Below are 12,542 nucleotides of genomic sequence, written 5' to 3'. Positions count from 1 at the left end.
AATGAAACTGTCAGCCTGCTATATGACCGGTATGAATTTGTGTTCTCTAATGTCAAAGAATTGTAGGAATAATGGAGGTTAAGAGCAGAATGTGTTTATTGAGAGACAGAAAGTTTCTGTCAGGAAGAGAGACAGACAGACAGGATCCCAAGTGGGTTGCCAAAGAATCTATCTTTCTAGAGACTTCTATAGAGTAAAATCATGAACTGAGAGGTCTAAGATGGAGAAGACATGGAATCTTGCAAGGTAGTCATGGTATGGGACAAAACTATAGTCAATCAATAAGATTAATTGCACAGCTAAAATGATTAATTTGGAATGAATGGGAGGCAAGTCACATAGCAAGGAGGCATGCACAAATAGTAGTGACTCTTCCTGCAGAGGGGTTAGGACAGTGACTCTTGACTTCCTTAGGGTGATAGAGACTTATGTAGCATATCAATTCCTGATGCTTATCCTTAGGAAGTATGTGGGTGCGTTCAATGTATGTTTCATCTTGAGGCCTAACCCACAGTGGAGGTGTCAGTCTCCTGCACAGTTACAAGGAATACACAGTCCGTTTCAAGGGTCCAGCCCTGTCTGACTGCCTATAATATTTCCATCTAACTCAGTTTCCTATAACACCAAGAGTTAGCAGAAGTCTCCTACAGATCCGAGGATAGACACTGCCTAGCAGGCGGCCTGGGGTACAGCAAGAGAGGGTGAGTCCACATCAGCCTTACCTGCTGGCCCTGACTTCTATGGGAGCATTTGTTTGGGCTTCTTAGGGATCACTCTATCAGATTGCTTACTATCTGTTTTTTGATGGAATAGACATAAAACTTGTTAGAGAAATGACATTCTTTTGTTCTTCTGGGGTTCAGGGTGAGGCTGCATTTTGTAGGAGGTGAGTGCTATCGTCACAAATATCTTTGGGTATTTATCATTCACTGTTGCGAGCTGATGTTTCACAGCTTGACACCTTGGAGATAGTCTCTGTAGCATGTGACAAAAGCTGGAGGGCACTAGGCATCCTGGGCATGTGTCACTGTGTTGCAGCTCTATCGCCACAGAGGTCAGCATCCCTGTGGGACTTTTCCTCTCCTCCTCTTTTTCTCTTTCCCTGAGGGACAGGCAGACTTTTGAAAGCTTCTTCTGAACTGTAATAGGATGCGTTTTCTTAATAACAGCTTTTACTCTTTTTCTCCTGTCGTCCATCAGGCTGTCCCACTCCTATGGACCAAGGGCAGAGTGCAGGTCCGCTTAGAAGCCTTCAATGCAGGGGATTACACACTGGCTTCTCAAAGGCCCCGTTTGTTCTTGCGGGTCCCTTGGGTTTTATTCCCTCTTTGCCTCCATTCCCACCCAGCACCGGCTCAGAGCAGGGCCAACCTGGCTTCATTTCACTCTCATTCTTGCCCTCCCTTTCAACTCTTTTCTACTTTTTATGCAAAAAATGAAAGTGTGGAAAGCCGGCGTTGCCATGGTAGTAACACCGCTGCAGGCCTGCAGTGGATTTGAGCCCTGCACAGAGAAAAAAGTACTGGCCTCAAAGAAGCCTGAGGAAGAGGGAGAAAGGAACAAATGAAAACAGGGCAACTGCCTCCGAAGCGGAGGGCAGGGAAAGGCAGGGCAAAGCCTGAAAATGCATTTGCGGTGACATCACTGCCTTTCCCACAGAGGCCATTGACACAGAGGCCCGGTGCCCATTCACTACCCCAAAGCCTCTCTCCAGGCCACGGAGCCACCCCTCCGTTTCCTGAATGGCTTTTTTTGTTGGAAAACAGTGGAGCGGTTCTGAAGGCCTGCATAAATGACCGAGTAATTCATTGCTGTTGCCAGGAAGTCTGAGCCACTTGTGAGCTGACAATAGTGAACCTTATCTCCCGCCCATGTTGGAAGTTCCAGCTGCAGTCCCCGAATTCTAATCAAGGCTTTACTCCTGCCTTGGAGGTTATGGTAATATTTTATCCATTTTTTTTTCCACTAAGACAGTCACTGCTGCTATTGATCACTGGAGAGGCAAGTCCCAAGGACTGAGGTTGGTGGGCATGTTGGGGTGGTGGTGTACAAAGTCAGAGGAAGGACAGAATGTGGGTGCTGTGAGCTTGGTGGGGTTTGTCGTTTCCTATGACTCTAAACTGACCAAGGGGAAAAAAGAGAAAAATTTCACCCCGACCCACAAATCCCTGAACCAGCAAGATGACTTTAGGAAAATTTCCATGTTTTAAACACTGCTTCCCTTGTCTCCTTTTTAGCAGGAGGACTGGCAGCCAAGGCCGGTAGTGTGCTCAATGCTAGCGTGTGGCTGTTAGCTTTCTTTCTCTTATTACTGCCCATAGGCAAATGCCGGTGTGTAAGTCGTGATCAAATTATAAAGTGAAGGCTTAAATTTTTAAAAAGCATCCTGGTCACAGATACATTGCTATTAATCCCTGTCAAAATTCTCCCCCTTGACTCATGCAGATTTATCACATAGTCCTTGCCACTTTCTTTTAAACATATCTTTTAACATTTTAGTTATTTATTTTTATTAGTACATAATTGTGATATACAATTAATACATTTGTCATGGAGAGTTGGCACATACACAAACTCTATTTTAACCCTTTTCGCTGCCACTTACTAAAGCAGTTCTGCAAGTCCTCTTTCACCCTTTGTTTTCATTAGTTGCAAATACATGCTGATTGTGGCTGCAGAGTCCCAGCCAATGAAAAGGCGGTCTCATGAAAACATTATGGTGTGTCCTCCTTCACTTCATTCATCACACCTGGCCTTGTGTGATTTGGGGCTCTTCCTCAACTTCAAACATTTTGAATCAATGCAAAGTACTGAGTCAGAGACAATGAAACTAAAGTTTTCACAGAGAAAACTTCACAACCTGCTTCTGAAAGATGCAAAAATGATGGAATAAGTTGTTCAAGTGAAGGCATTTTGAGAGGGGTTAATGGTAATTTACTTAACAATCTTTCCAAATCTAAACATTCATAGTCTTTTTCAATGATACCTCATATTGTTAGCACTTTCCTATCCCAGGTCTACCAATAATTGCTTTAAAATATGGTTTTCAGCTAAGTGAAAAGTTGAATTGTTAACTCTAACTTATAGATTCTGGGAACAGACCCCCAAACAGTGCCAGGGCAAAAAAATCAAGGCCATTGGCCTCAGAAGGACAATTTCTAATGACTAGTTACAGTGATGACACACATTTTCTAAAGAGGTATTTTAAAGAACTTACAATGGGCAGGTGTGTTGATGTTTGTTCCCATGACAATTCTCAGAGGTAGGTAGTTTTCCATTTTGAATCAGCCTAAACTAATGCTTAGGAATGTACCATTTGCTCCATTGAAGAGCCTAGTTTCTCTGAACACTAAAGTCCATGTTCCTGTTTCTCATGATCTCAGCTTCTCCTGAAAGAAGAGTAAAAATAAGTGCGTAGAAAGAGAATAAGAATCTCTGGGAGGGAAGGATGATGGCATGTGCTGGATGTGTGACCTTCCTCTGTTTCCCTGAAACAAGTCAAGTAAACCTAGCAATTTACCTTCTCATGACAGAGGATGTCAAACTATGAAATCATCTGTAGGAGCAAAAATAAGCCCAACTTCAACAGTACTTCTGTCATCCAGCCCTGTATGCTCCTGGGTTAGCAAGGTTTAAGGGACTCCATGAAAAGACAGAAGATGGGGATCACTGTACAGAAGCAAAGGAAGCATCATCTGCTCAGAGAGACATCTAACAGTAGATCCTCATAGAGCCTCAGCCAAGGAATGGATTTGGATGGTGACTACACAGCCTCCAAGATGAGCTCCTTTAGGAGGAGAGTGGTGTAGATCGAGAATGGATGGAACCTGCTGGGATATGACAGTGAGAAGGAGGAAAAGGACAAGAGGGGAACCGGGGAGTCTGCAGAGGTGAAAGCAGAGCACATATACACAGCTGTTGAGGTCCTTCCTCCACCCACAACAAGAAAATCACCCAAAAGGGGACAGATGGACAGAAAGCACCCCTGAAGAAGTCTTACCCATGTGACAACAGGAGAAGGTCATACAGATCATAGGGAACCCCTGGATGAAAACAGAAAACATGGATCAACATACACAAGCAGACAAAAATTCCCTGAGAAAAAAATCAGTCAGGAAACAAGAAAATCGGAGGACAAAAGTTGGGACAAAATGAAAAGGTTCAGTCAAGCATTTTGAAGATAAAGAGATAATGCCTTTGATGAAAAATTTAAAAATTAGAATCAAGAGGAGAATGGAACAAATAGATATAAATAAGATTAATAGAATCCAGGGGAAAAAGTCAAAGACAATGAATGGATGATCCAGAAAAAGTTGAGGTTGCATTAATAAATGAAAATAATTTTAAACTAATAATAGAAAATTTAGCTAATTTAATCAATAAAAAGTGGGAGCAAAATTTTGCAAAATAAAATATGACAAGGAGTATATATACACAGGAAATGCAGAAAATTACAGGCTACTTGTGCATTTTTAGGTAAAGACTTGATGAAGTGGGTAATTTCCTAGTAAAATATAGTTTACCAAAATTTATACTGGCAGATGTAGGAAGCTTACACAAGTTCCACAGTAAAAATAGAATACATAGCAAGTACTTCTTTCCACCCAAATGTCACAGTAAACAGTGAAAGGAATTTCTACACATCTTTGGAGAATAAATAGTTCCAGCATTATACAAATTGTTTCAGAATATAGAAAATGAAGACAATATGTTCATAAATAATTCATATATCATTATAAGGGAAATTAGAAACTAATTTCATTTATTAGTAGTGAGGGAAAAATCCAAAATAACTTGACATGACTGCTTGGGGTTTTATGACAGAATTCAATGACAGTAGAATATCAGGAAATGTTACTAATAGAGTCCATCATATAATTGGATTTAAGAAGAAAATAATATTAGTATTTCCACAGATACAAAGTATAGTATTGACAAAATCCAACTCCATTCTATAGAAAATCTCTTAGAAAAATAGAACTGGAAAGGAGAAAATTATTATTTTTTTTTTTGGTACCAGGGATCGAACTCACAACCTCGTGTTTGCCAAGCAAGCACTTATGCCACTGAACTAAACCCCAGGCCAAAAATTCTTTAATACAATAATAATTAAAAAGATAGTAAATTAAGAAACTATCAAGAAAATTCCAGAATTCTGGATATTGTAATAATGTCTGTCTCAATTCCAGAATCCGTCTTAATTGAGAAACTTAGAGTTATTCATTTTACAATCAGGGGTAACATTGTCATAATCTTTACTACTATTTAAAATTGTTCTGAGAGATTGAGCAATGTAATTGGACTAGAGAAAAGAATATAAAGCAAAGAGATTGGAAGATCCATTGAATTTTTTCAGGTGACATGACAGTATGCCTGGAGAATCTTAAGAAAATTAATGGTAAAATTATTTTAATTACAAAACAATTATCAAGATACAAAATTAAAATGCAAAGTTCAGTGTTCTTTACACTCACAAATAAGCAATTAGAAGATAAAACAAAAGTCCCAATTATGGTTATAATACAACAAAAAATACATAAAAATAAACTAAAAAAGAATTGCTTAAAACCTACTCAAGAAAACCAGAGAACATCTCAGGAAGACTCAATGGAAGATAAATGTGTTTTTGATATCATCAAAATGACAACTTCCCTCAAAGTTAATTTCTAAATTCAGTGTATACTCAACACATATACACATGCAGGGAAGAAAGATGAGGAGGGGGCGGGAGCTGATACTATAGTTTACAGGTAAATATATTTATTCAGAAATTCCACTTCTAGGAATATACTCTAAAAATGTATCCAAAATAATGCAGCAAGCACATGATTATTTGCTGTGTTTGTTTATAATTGCAAAATATTGCTACTCACCTACATGTCTGTGTATAATCATTTGATTTTGTAAGTTAAACATACCACAGAGTGCAGTGCACTTAGAAGAAGGAATAGGACAGGGATCTAAGAGCTGATAAGGGATTTCTTTTGGGATGTATTGCTAAGTCAAAAAGCTAAGTGTAGGAAAGAAGAGGAGATAATGAAAGGCACAGTGTGATCATCTCTTCAAATGTTAAAGCAGCCCAGTTCAGCCAGACACCAATCAGGATTGCCACCTCTGTGAAGAAGGACAGATAGAAAAGATATAGGAAGCAAGTAACTTTTGTACAATAGAGATTTGGTACTGTGTCTCCGTTCCAAATACTCCAACAAGTTATAATAAGGATCTGAGGAAATAGTACTGAAAGGAAACTAACAAATGAATGTGAGTGTATTAAGGGAAATAAGATAGCCACTTTGGAGTGGGGAAGGAGGTATTCAGGTAGTGCAGTAACAGAGGTAGTTGACTATGTGCTCTTGGCCTTGGGCCCGGACAGGAAAAGCACTGATCACAGATGCTCAATTCTTTTCAATTGGTTACGTTTGTATTATGGAAGGTAGAGGTCAATTCTGAAAGTGTTTCACACCTAAAACATGACTGACAGAGTAAAGAATTTAATTGATTCTGGAAACGGTTTGTCTTACTGTTAAGAATGAAAAATGCATAAATATGTTCTATAATACATCATGTGAAGAATACAGTCTATCTATCTATCTATCTATCTATCTATCTATCTATCTATCATCTATCTAGTGATGTCTTGCTACTACAGGAATTCAGAAAAATTAGAAATTTATTTAAGTCTCTTGCCCCAAAATAGATCAGCCTTATAAATGTCTCTATCTGCTGCCTTAAAGAGTGCATCAATTCCATCAATTCTACTGAGCCTGATTCACATTTGAGTTGAGTCTTGGTGTCATTTTTAGAATCTTCGAATTCTAGAAGTGAATTTTCTGTCTCTTTTCTAAAATGTTGGAAAGGATTACCTGTTTCTGAAAAGCAAATATTGAGCAGTGCCTCATGTCACTGGAAAGTCACTGGACATATAAAAAAAGGGTAGCTGCCTTTTTCCAGTATCATAGAAACCTGGGCAGTGGAGAGGTCTCACCAGGAAGTCCATGCCTTCACTCCTGGTGCACAGCTGTGGGTCTCTACATGGAGAAAAGATCTCCATAATTGAAATGGTCATGTTTTAAGAGAAGTTCTTTCAGTATGACTATGAATTGAGCAAGAAGCATCTTCCTGAATAGTTAAATCATTCCACAAATTCATATTAATGAAAAATTCTGAACACATAACTGAACACAGAATTTGCAAGAGTTGTCACTATTTGAAACCAAAGAGGTACTCGACTTCAACATTCCTCTAAAATAAGAAATACAGTCTGACTTATTTCCCTCTTATAAAAGTAGACTAGTGATTAATGACCAAAATAAGAGACAATACCTTTTTTGTGTCCTCCCCAATGACCTCATAATACCTGCTATATCTCACCATATTTTAAGGGTTTGTGTGAAACTGCACATTGGTGTTTATGGCTTGTGGCCAGCAATATGGAGCAAGTGATTGGCTTACATGACTGCCAAACATTATCTGATCCAAAATCAAGAGCCGATTAGCTCTTTCTGCTGAATCCCAATTCCTAAATTGGAGTTCTTGTTTAGCCTAGAGATCTAAATGATTTTTAGTACTAAAATCCTAGCAATGCTTACAGAATAGTTTACAGAAGGTTTCCTGCAGTGTATGCAAGGTAAGTACAGCAGTGACCGTGTCACAGTTCCTCAAAATATGGGGACAATTTGTTAACTTTTAAATCTGATGTAGATCATCACATTTGTCTTGGAGCCCACATACAGAGATATGAACGGGTACATTTATACTTACTCAACAGCAAGGGAGAAGGTTCTTTAGAGTAGAATGGAGAAATCTGCTGAAATTTTTAATTTTGGTCAAGAAACAATCTCACCATGTAGCTCTTATGAGAGACATTATGGAAGGGAAAAAGCCCTCGGAAAGTCACAGGCTGTGTCCAAAAGGTGCTTTAACACTGTTCTTGTCTTCTTGCTTTATCCTTCCTTTATTCTCCTGGGATGTCTTAGGGCTTTGTCTGCTGTTACCAAAGTTTTTCTTTCTTTTAAACTCCTTTTCTCCATCTACTTTCGAGATTTTCTATCTTTCTAGATTTTTAAAAATTTATTTAGCTTTATTGACTTTTTCCTTTTGTTGTTTAACTTTCTGCTTTGGAATCTAGTCGTACAAACTGAGTTCTTAATAATACTCATGCTAGTAACAAAAAGTTCCGCATATTTGATTTTGCTTTATTCCTGAGAAACATCCTTTTCCAAAATTACTGATCCTATGAAATTGCAAAACTGGAATCTGTGGAACACACAAACCTACACAGTATGTATATGTTTAATCTCATGTAGTATAATAGATAATAATGTACATTCACCATAAAATGGCAAACGGATATTTTTTGAAGGATGAATATAAATCATCGAAAAGATGTGGGGTGTCATAAATTCCATGTGGGATACTTAGGAGATAATAGAGATGGGCTGTATGAAGTGAGGTACAGAAGGAACGTGAATGAAGTAATTAGAGGAAAACTACACATTATTTTAATTGACAGAAACTGAAATGAGCAAAGCCTAAAAATATTTGCTCTTCTGTGATCATGACATAGTTAAATCTAGAGCTTCAGTGCTAGAGCTGGCCTTGAGCTCTTAATAGTTCTACAGCGTTTACAAGCATGGGTTCCTCTTAGATTCAGCCATTCATATACGTTCAGTGTCCCTGCTGATAGTCGGAAAGGGGAGCTTGGTTGAGGCATCTATTTCCTATCAACTTCTAAGCCCAGTGCTGAGCCTCCCTGCTGAGTCTGGTGGCTCTTTACCTTTTAGGAATCTTTTCTGGACAGTCTTCCTCAGGACTCCTGCATACTTCCTGCTCCCTGGACAGAAAACACTCAAAGGAACAGTGCTGGTCCTTACGGGGCTGCTGTTTCCTCCCAGACCACTAAGCACTCTTTCCCATGGCAGATACTGAAGAAAATATGAGCCCAACCAAACAAAAACTACCCAGTGGTCACACACATGTATGGGGTAAGGGGATTGGGGAATTTAAATTCACACAATTTTAATGACCAAAGAATGAACACTTGAAACGATTGAGCTAGAATCAGTCTGCTTCAGAGGACAATCCAATGTAAGAGTATAGGTTGTTTCTGTAATTTGACCCAGTGACTCTGGACAAGTTAAATTTTCTAAATCCCAGATGCCTCATGTATTTAATGGTGATATCTTAATGGCTGTCAAAGAGATTAAGTGAGATGACTCATATTAAAAGCTCCACTCAGTGGTTGGCACACAGCAAAATGCTTATCATCCAAAATAGTCATTAATAATTATCCTGCTTTGCCTACAAGAAATGATGATGCTTTAAGGATATAAAAGATTCATGCCGAGTGTCTCAAGGGCCATGGTATTTCAGGAAACTCTCTGGAGAGAATTGTAGAGAGCAGACTCCTTGTTGAGCTATTGATCTACACAGTACACCAGGGAATGCAGTGGGTTGTATCAATAACTGATTCAACTTGACATATTTTTAGTGTCTTCAATGTAGAGTCGTGTGCTGTTCTGGTAAAATTGGTTAAGAGCTTTTTTTCCTTTCCTACTAAAAGAAATTCTATACTTTTCTACAACAAAAACTTTTGGATTGTGTTGCAGGTTTCAATTCTAATCTAGGTTGTTTGGAATGTGTAGACAGAGCCTCAAAAGTTATCAAATAAATGAAAAAGAAGACAGATAGCTTAGGATGGGGAGCAATGTCATGTCTAACACCTTTGACAGTAGTGCTAATCTTACATCCAACCCTAAAGGAATATGTATGGACTCACTTGGGAGATGTAGCTGTGAATTTCTAAGTGCCAGTGGAACTGCTTGGAAGGTCAGGGGTGTCTGCAAGTGCATGCAGTATAGCAAGAAAGATTCATGGACCCTTATCTTCAATTGTGTTCGCACTGTCAAAAATACCAGCATCCAGGACAGCTGGCACAAAACCAGACCCCTGACATCACTGTTGACTGTGAAGAACACCACGCACATATGGAATGAAAGGCACCACTTCCCGGGCCATCTACTATTCCTCTGTAGCCATTCAGATGCCGATGACATCTAATGTTAAATAATAACAATGATGAATGGAAGTTGTGACGTTTCTTTCTGGCTTCTGATTTGTTCTCTTCCTTCCTTACCTTTTGTCTCCTTCATTTTAAAGCTTGAAAGGACAGGCAGATAGGAAAGGTGCAGGAGAGGCCCATGAGGTGGCCCGCATGAGTCACAACTGAGGCGTGTGAGGGCGTACCAACTGACCGCATGAAGGAGGCTTCCAGGTACTGCAGAAAGCTCCATTCAGATGAATACAGAGTGTAGAAAGAAAGCTGCCCCTGGGTAAAAGAAGCACAAACAGAATGAGAAAGTGGTGCTTCTCAGACTCACAGGGAGACCTCTGCAGGAAAGCTGGGAAACATAGTACGCATGAAAGGAAAGCAGGGAAAAGGATTTTGGCCAGAGCAATACAAAACAATTAAGCGTGAAAAGACTAAAAGCAGGAGCACAGGGCAGGTTTTGCTGAGGGCAGTGTTGGTCCAGGAATGTGAAACAATCCACACAGGGACCTGGGAGCAGGGCCCAGAGCCCAGGAGCCTGGAAATCAGCAATTTCGGGGCTTTCATTCAGTCCCAGCTTATCTCTTAATTCTCCAACAACAGAACTTAATTTTTAATCTCTGTGTTTTATTGTCTCTCGGGAATGAGTACTTTCTTCTACATTGAATTCTTGTTTTAAAATAATTTGTTATTTGTTAAAGTGAGGTGGTCAATGTGCCCCAAAATTGGGCAACATGATTAGCCTTATTTGAGAGAGAGTATTATGAACGGTGGGCATGATATTTGTGGATTCTGAGGCTCCCTTTTCTTATATTCCCCTCTTTAACCACGCATCAGACAATATTACAAAGTTTAACCATGCATCAGACAACATTACAAAGTGTGGGCAAAACATATAGGGAAAATGTATTACTATTAAAGACATATGGCCATTAATTCCCATCAAAATATTGCCTCTTGGTTCAAACACACTTACCCTGTCATACTGAATATTTTTGAAGCAAATCTGGAAATCCTTTATCTGAGTCTCTTCAGTTGTGCTGTTGTGGCTGCCTCCATGTCATGAACTGAATCAAAATGTTCGCCTTTTGTGGTCATTTGGACTTTGGAGAAGAGGCAGAAGTTACCAGCGATGTTGAATAAGTCCGAGGAGAATACACTGTGATGTTTTTATGAGCCTGGTTTTCTGTTGGATGACAGCTGACAGCAGTGTTTACCATATGTGTCTTCCTTTTTTGATCTCTTTCAATCTTTTTTTTACTAGTGTGCATTTGCTGTAAATAATGATTCATCAGAGGGATTATTATCTGTACATAGTACGTCTTAATTCTATAGTAAATCTTTCTCTTTTCTTTTTTCAAAATGCGATTGACAGAGACAGAAAGAAATGGTTGATAATTTTCTTATTCTCTCTCCCTCTTCCTGTGACTGTTTTTCTCTGAAAACCACAATGGAAAAAATTAGAGAAGATTAAGTGTGTGGCGCTTCCTCTAAAGACAGACTCCCTATTAGTGGTAGCACTGTAGGAAGCAGACAAGTGGTAAAGTAAATAAATAAATAAAACCAAGCCAAACATCTCATTTTTCACTTTCCTGTTTTGCTCCCTTCTTGATTCTCTGTACCAGTGTTTGCTATGACTATGGTTCTTAAAACTCTATTCTAGTTGCCTGTAAACTGATAATCTATCAGGGAAAACACTTTGAAAATGAAAGCATGATTTTCCTCTTGCAAAAGTATTTCACTGTTGTCTCATTTCTCAGCTCCCTAGTCCTTTGCTTCAGCTATGGGCTCGGCTCTCTTCTCAGATGATTTGTCTGTATTAACAGAGGGTTGTATTGAAGAAGCTGATTTTGCTGATCTACCAAATATCGTCACAAATAAAACACATATGTCACTCCAACTTTGTCTTGTCAGTCAGACACATGGGACAGAGTTTGCCTGAGGGGACAAAGCCTTGGAAGCCAGGGGGTTAAACTCATTTTTAATTTGCCCACAGATGGATGCACCCAGTTTTTCTTTTATCTGAGAAGCCTACATCCATACGACTGCAATAACAAATATTCAGGAAGCTGCATTCACTGTGAAATTTAACAAAGGGAATTAGCCACAGTACGTGAACAGTAACTTTAAATAGCAGAAGTGACAAAAAGAGCTGTGGCTGATAAAAGAAAACCAGTAATTACCATATTAGTACCCTTTCCACATTAAGTTTCTAAACTATATTAAAAGGTTGCTCCCAATTCTACCCTTTCTTTCTCCTATCAAAATACAGCAAAATAAAAATATAATAGAGAAAAATTGCTTTTCTGAATCATTTGTACAAAACAGCAAATCAGTATAGACTAACGCAATTACTAATTATAAAAATTAGCTTGAAAATATTTTTTAAATATCTGAAAATATTTTTATGGGGACCTTTTACTGAGTTAGCCTTGAGAGAGAAAGAATAACAAATCTCATTTATTTTTTGTCTTAGCCTTCATCCAGGAGGAAT

General features: G+C 38.8%; 2 long non-coding RNA genes across 3 annotated transcripts in view; one reads left to right on the top strand and one right to left on the bottom strand.

Moving 5' to 3' along the window:
* The window catches only part of LOC106026897 (uncharacterized), a 35,508-nt gene extending 23,987 nt beyond the window's left edge, over positions 1-11,521 (bottom strand). For both annotated transcript variants that reach the window (XR_001200493.3, XR_001200494.3), the window contains exons 1-2: positions 11,025-11,521; positions 10,136-10,327 (exon numbers count right to left, since the gene is read on the bottom strand). This is a non-coding gene — a long non-coding RNA (uncharacterized LOC106026897). The remainder of the gene's footprint in view (positions 1-10,135; positions 10,328-11,024) is intronic.
* Positions 1,509-12,542, top strand: part of LOC106026898 (uncharacterized) — a 28,635-nt gene continuing 17,601 nt past the window's right edge. The window contains exon 1 of the long non-coding RNA XR_002790340.2: positions 1,509-2,020. This is a non-coding gene — a long non-coding RNA (uncharacterized LOC106026898). The remainder of the gene's footprint in view (positions 2,021-12,542) is intronic.

Source organism: Cavia porcellus, unplaced genomic scaffold (assembly GCF_034190915.1).
Source record: "Cavia porcellus strain 051 isolate PalLab524CR breed Dunkin Hartley unplaced genomic scaffold, mCavPor4.1 scaffold_22, whole genome shotgun sequence".
NCBI classification, from domain to species: Eukaryota; Metazoa; Chordata; class Mammalia; order Rodentia; family Caviidae; genus Cavia; species Cavia porcellus.
The sequence above is the reverse complement of the archived record's forward strand: the minus strand, read 5'-3'. Positions and strand labels throughout refer to the sequence as shown.